The following is a 6,341-nucleotide window of genomic DNA, read 5'->3' on the forward strand; positions in this document are numbered from 1 at the left end:
GATTTTGCTTAACTCTGATCTTTTCTTGGCTCAGAATATTCAGAACCATTGCAATTACAGGAAATAAATATACCTTGTCCTTTGTCAAAAATATACTAATTAGTTAAGAAAATGTTGCTTTTCAACATGATCACTATTCCTTTGGGGTATTAGTAAATTCTACTAACAGTTTATATCCTTCCCACCTTATAACATCACTGGCAGGCACTGGGAATACAAGCAACTTGAGACTTGGCACTGCATTAAATCTCATTGGTAATAATTTGTTTCACTTTGCCAATGGAAAGAACTAGAAAGATCTGAGCCATGGCTGACACTTAAATATTTCAAGTTTGATTCTATTCAGAACCCAACTAATTTTTATTCGTGAATATCGGGTTCGATCATTACTGACTCTTCAAGCCAAATTTGTGCAGTTCTAAACCAAAAGTCTGACTTCCTGTAGTGACTCATTAGAATCCTAGATGTTTATGGCACAGAAGGAGGCAATTTGGCCCATTGTGTCTGTGCCGGCCGAAAAAACAATCCAGCCTAATCCCACTTTTCAGCTCTTGCTCCATAGCCTTGTACAGCACTTCAAGTGTACTTCCAAGTACTTTTTAAATGAAATGAGGGTTTCTGTCTCTACCACCCTTTCAGGCAGTGAGTTCCAGACCACCACCACCCTCTAGGTGCAAAAAAATTCTCAACTCTCTAATCCTACCAATTACTTTAAATCTATTTACACCTCTCCTAAAGGAAACAAGTCCTTCCCATCCACTCTAGCTAGGCCCCTCATAATTTTATACACCTCAATTAAATCTCCCTTCGGCCTCCTCTGTTCCAAAGGAAACAGCCCCAACCTATCCAATCTTTCCTCATGGCTCGAATTTTCCAGTCCTAGCAATATCCTTGTAAATCTCTGCTCGCGACAAGTAGTACAATCACATCTTTTCTGTAATGTGGTGACTAGAACTATACACAGTACTCTAGCTGCGGCATAACTAGTTTTATACAGTTCTACCATAACCTCCCTGCTGTTATATATTTTTTTATTTATTTGTTCATGGGATGTGGGCGTCGCTGGCAAGGCCAGCATTTATTGCCCAACCCTAATTGCTCTTGAGAAGATGGTGGTGAGACACCTTCACGAACCACTGCAGTCCTTCTTGCAGTGCTGTCTTTGTTGTAGCGCTTTGGTACAACTAAGTGGCTTGCTCGGCCACTTCAGAGGGCAGTTAAGAGTTAACCACATTGCAGTAGGTCTGGAGTCACATATAGGCCAGACCAGGTAAGGATGGTGAACCAGTTGGGCTTTCCTGACAATCCAGTAGTTTCATGGTCACCATTACTGATACTAGCTTTTTAATTCCAGATTTTTTTAATTAACTGAATTTAAATTCCCCCAGCTGCCATGGTGGGATTTGAACTCTTCTCTGGATTACTAGTCCAGTTACATAACCACTATGCTACGTATATTCTGCCTGTCCTGCTACCTTCCGGGATCTGTGGCCATGCACGCCAAGGTCCCTCTCTTCTATACTTCTCATTATCCTATCATTTATTGTGTATTCACTTAGCTTGTTAGCCCTCCCCAAATGCATCACCTCACACTTGTCTGGATTGAATTGCATTTTCTACTTTTCTGCCCACCTGACTAGTCCATTGATATTTTCCTGCAATCTACAACATTTTTCCTTTTAACCACTATTTTTGTATCATCTGCAAACTTCCTAGTTATACCCCCTAAATCATTTGATGACTACCACAAAAAGCAAGGGACCTAGTACTGGAAAGAGTCTTCCAGTCACAAACACCTATCAACTATTACCCTTTGCTACCTGCCATTGAACCAATTTTGGATCCAATTTTCCACTTTCCCTTGGATCACATGGGCTTTTACATATTTGACCAGTCTACCTTGTCAAAAGCCTTGCTAATATCCATGTAGACTACATCAAACATGCTACCCTCATCGACCCTCCTTGTTCAATCAAGTTAATCAGACATGACCCCTTAACATGCTGACTGTCATTAATTAAGCTGTGCCTTTTTAAATGATTTATACTGTCCCTCAAAATCTCTTCCAATATGCCCACCACTGAGGTTAGGCTAACTGGCCTGTAATTACTCAGTCTATCCCTTTCTCCCTTTTTAAACAATGGTACGTTAACAGTCCTTGGGCACTACGCCTGTAGCCAGAGGATTGGAAAATGATGTTCTGTGTGTCCGCTATTTCCTCCCTTGCTTCTCAACAGCCTGGGATACATTTCATCCGGGCCTGGCAATTTATCTACTTTTAAAGAGGCTAAACCCCCCCCTTGCTGTTTCTTATCTTTCACACTCGTCCTCAACTACAATGTCTGCATCATCCCTCTCTTTTATGAAGACAGACAGTATTCATTAAGAACCATATCCACTTCTTCCACCTCCACACACGTTACCTTTTGGTCTCCAATTGGCCCTACTCTTTCCTTGGGTATCCTCTTGCTCTTTATTTATTTATAAAACATATTTTGGTTTTACTTGATTTTATTTGCCAGTATTTTTTCATGCTGCTCTTTGCTTTCCTAATTTCCTTTTTAATTTCATCCCTGCACTTTCTATACCCGTAAGCTTTCTGCAGTCTTGAGCTCATGATATCTAATGTATGCTTCCTTTTTTTTTGTCCTATCCTGTATGCCCCTTGGCATCCAGGAGGTTCTAGATTTGGGAGTCCTGCCCTTTTTCTTAGTGAGGGTTCAGAGTAAATATGTTCCCACAATCTCCTCCTATAATACATCCCACTGCACTGACACCAATTTATCTCCAAGTAGCTGTTTCCAATCCACTTTTACTAAATCAGATCTCTGCTTAGTAAAATTGAGAGCAACTTCTACTGGTCTAGCTTTGACCTTTTCCATTAAATCGATGCATTTAAGGGGAGGCTGGACAAGCATATGAGGAATAGAGGGTTATTGAGGAAAGACGGAAGGAGGCTCGAGTGCAGTATAAACACCGGCATAGACTGGTTGGGTCGAATGGCCTGAGTCGGAGGAGCGAGAGATCGAGAGGCCTGTAAAAGGCCCGAGAGTTCAGGAGCTCGGACAGTCGGAGGAGCGGGAGAGCGAGAGGCCTATAAAAGGCCCGAGATTTCGGGAGTTCAGGCAGTTGAAGGAGCGGGAGACTAAGAAGCCTATAAAAGGCCCGAGAGTTCGGGAGTTCAGGCAGTTGGAGGAGCGGGAGATCGAGAGGCCTATAAAAGACCCAAGAGTTCGGGAGTTCAGGCAGTCGGTGGAGCCAGCTGGTGCAGGGGCAGAATGTAAACAAAGAAGTAAAAAGAAATCAAAGTGTGATGTCACAACCAAGCGGGTAAGTGATTGGCTGGTGGATTGGTGAGTATTTTATCTTTTTCTTTTATCAGTAGGAAACCTTTGGCAGGGTTGCCAAATTAAGTTAATCTAAGGCTTAAGTCATGACAGGAGAACCCAGACCCATGTCATGCTTCTCCTGTGCTATGTGGGAAATCAGAGTCGCTTTCAGTATCCCTGACTACTATGTGTGCAGGAAGCATGTCCAGCTGCAGCTCTTGACAGACCGCATTGCGGCACTGGAGCTGCGCATGGATTCACTCTGGAGCATCCGCGATGCTGAGGATGTCGTGAATAGCACGTTTAGTGAGTCGGTCACACCGCAGGTAAAGGTTACACAGGCAGATAGGGAATTGATGACCAGCAGGAAGAGCAGGGGAAGGAAGGTAATGCAGGGGTCCTCTGCGGTCATCTCCCTCCAAAACAGATATACCGTTTTGGGTACTGTTGGGGGAGATGGCTCATCAGGGGAAGGCAGCAGCAGTCAAGTTCATGGCATCATGGGTGGCTCTGCTGCACAGGAGGGCAGGAAAAAGAGTGGAAGAGCTTTCATGATAGGGGGTTCTATTGTAAGGGGAATAGATAGGCGTTTCTGCGGCCGCAAGCGAGACTCCAGGATGGTATGTTGGCTCCCTGGTGCAAGGGTCAAGGATGTCTCTGGAGCTGCTGCAGGGCATTCTGAGGGGGTGGGTGAGCAGCCAGCTGTCGTGTTGCATATCGGTACCAACAATATAAGTAAAAAACGGGATGAGCTGAATTTAGGGAGCTAGGAGTTAAATTAAAAAGTAGGACCTCAAAGGTAATCTCAGGATTGCTACCAGTGCCACGTGTTAGTCAGAGTAGGAATAACAGGATAGTTCAAATGAATACGTGGCTTGAGGAATGGTGCAAGGGGGAGGGATTCAAATTCCTGGGACATTGGGACCGGTTCTGGGGGAGGTGGGACCCGTACAAACCGGACAGTCTGCACCTGGGCAGGACGGGAACCGATGTCCTAGGCGGAGTGTTTGCTAGTGCTGTTAGGGAGGGTTTAAACTAATAGAGCAGGGGGATGGGAATCTATGCAGGGAGGCAGAAGGAAGTAAAAAGGAGGCAGAAGCAAAAGGTAGGAAGGAGAAAAACAAGAGCAGAGAAATCAAGGGCAAAAATCACATTACAACAGAATTCTAAAAGGACAAAGAGTGTTTAAAAAAACAAGCCTGAAGGCTCTGCGTCTCAATGCGAGGAGCATTCGTAATGAGGTGGATGAATTCGCTGCGCAGATAGCTATTAATGGATATGATATAATTGGGATTATGGGGACATGGCTCCAGGGTAACCAAAGATGGGAACTCAACATCCATTGGTATTCAATATTGAGAAAGGATAGACAGGAAGGAAAAGGAGGCGGGGTAGCATTACTGGTTAAAGAGATTAACGCAATAGTAAGGAAGGACATTAGCTTGGCTGATGTGGAATCTATATGGGTAGAGCTACGAAACACCAAAGGGCAGAAAACGTTAGTGGGAGTTGTGTACAGACCATCAAACAGGAAATTAGGGATGCGTGCAATCAGGGTACAGCAGTTATCATGGGTGACTTTAGTCTACATATAGATTGGGCTAACCAAACTGGTAGCAGTACTGTGGAGGAGGATTTCCTGGAATGTATAAGGGATGGTTTACTAGACCAATATGTTGAGGAACCAACTAGAGAACAGGCCATCCTAGATTGGGTCTTGTGTAACGAGAAAGGATTAATTAGCAATCTGGTCGTGCGAGGCCCCTTGGGGAAGAGTAACCATAATATGGTAAAATTCTTCATTAAGATGGAGAGTGACAACAGTTAATTCAGAGACTAGGGTCCTGAACTTAAAGAAAAGTAACTTCGATGGTATGAAACGTGAATTGGCTAGGATAGACTGGCGAATGATACTTCAAGGGCTGATGGTGGATAGGCAATGGCAGACATTTTAAAGATCACATGGATGGACTTCAACAATTGTACACCCCTGTCTAGCGTAAAAATAAAAAGGGGAAAGTGGCTCAACCGTGGCTAACAAGGGAAATTAAGGATAGTGTTAAATCCAAGAGGCATATAAATTGGCCAGAAAAAGCAGCAAACCTGAGGACGGGGAGAAATTTAGAATCCAACAGAGGGGGACTAAGGGTTTAATTATGAGGGGGAAAATAGAGTATGAGAGGAAGTTTGCTGGGAACATAAAAACTGACTGCAAAAGCTTCTATAGATATGTGAAAAGAAAAAGATTAGTGAAGATAGGTCCCTTGCAGTCAGAATTCATAATGGGGAACAAGGAAATGGCAGACCAATTGAACAAATACTTTGGTTCTGTCTTCACTAAGGGGGACACAATAATAAGGGACCAAGGGTCTAGCGAGGAGGAGGAACTGAAGGAAATCCTTATTAGTCAGGAAATTCTGTTCGGGAAATTGATGGGATTGAATGTCGATAAATCCCCAGCGCCTGATAGTCTGCATCCCAGAGTACTTAAGGAAGTGGCCCCAGAAATAGTGGATGTATTGGTGGTCATTTTCCAACATTCTATCGACCCTGGATCAGTTCCTATGGATTGGAGGGTAGCTAATGTAACCCCACTTTAAAAAAAAGAGCAAACAAGGAATTATAGACTGATTAGCCTGACATCGGTAGTGGGGAAAATGTTGGAATCAATTATTAAAGATGTAATAGCAGTGCATTTGGAAAGCAGTGACAGGATCGGTCCGAGTCAGCATGGATTTATGAAAGGGAAATCATGCTTGACAAATCTTCTAGAATTTTTTTGAGGATGTAACTAGTAGAGTGGACAAGGGAGAACCAGTGGATGTGGTGTATTTGGACTTTCAAAAGGCTTTTGACAAGTTCTCACACAAGAGATTAGTGTGCAAAATTAAAGCACATGGTATTGGGGTTAATGTATTGACGTGAATAGAGAACTGGTTGGCAGACAAGCAAAGAGTGGGAATAAACGGGTCCTTTTCAGAATGGCAGGCAGTGACTAGTGAGGTACCGCAA

The sequence above is a fragment of the Pristiophorus japonicus genome, chromosome 15 (genome assembly GCF_044704955.1).
Source record: "Pristiophorus japonicus isolate sPriJap1 chromosome 15, sPriJap1.hap1, whole genome shotgun sequence".
Lineage (NCBI taxonomy): Eukaryota > Metazoa > Chordata > Chondrichthyes > Pristiophoridae > Pristiophorus > Pristiophorus japonicus.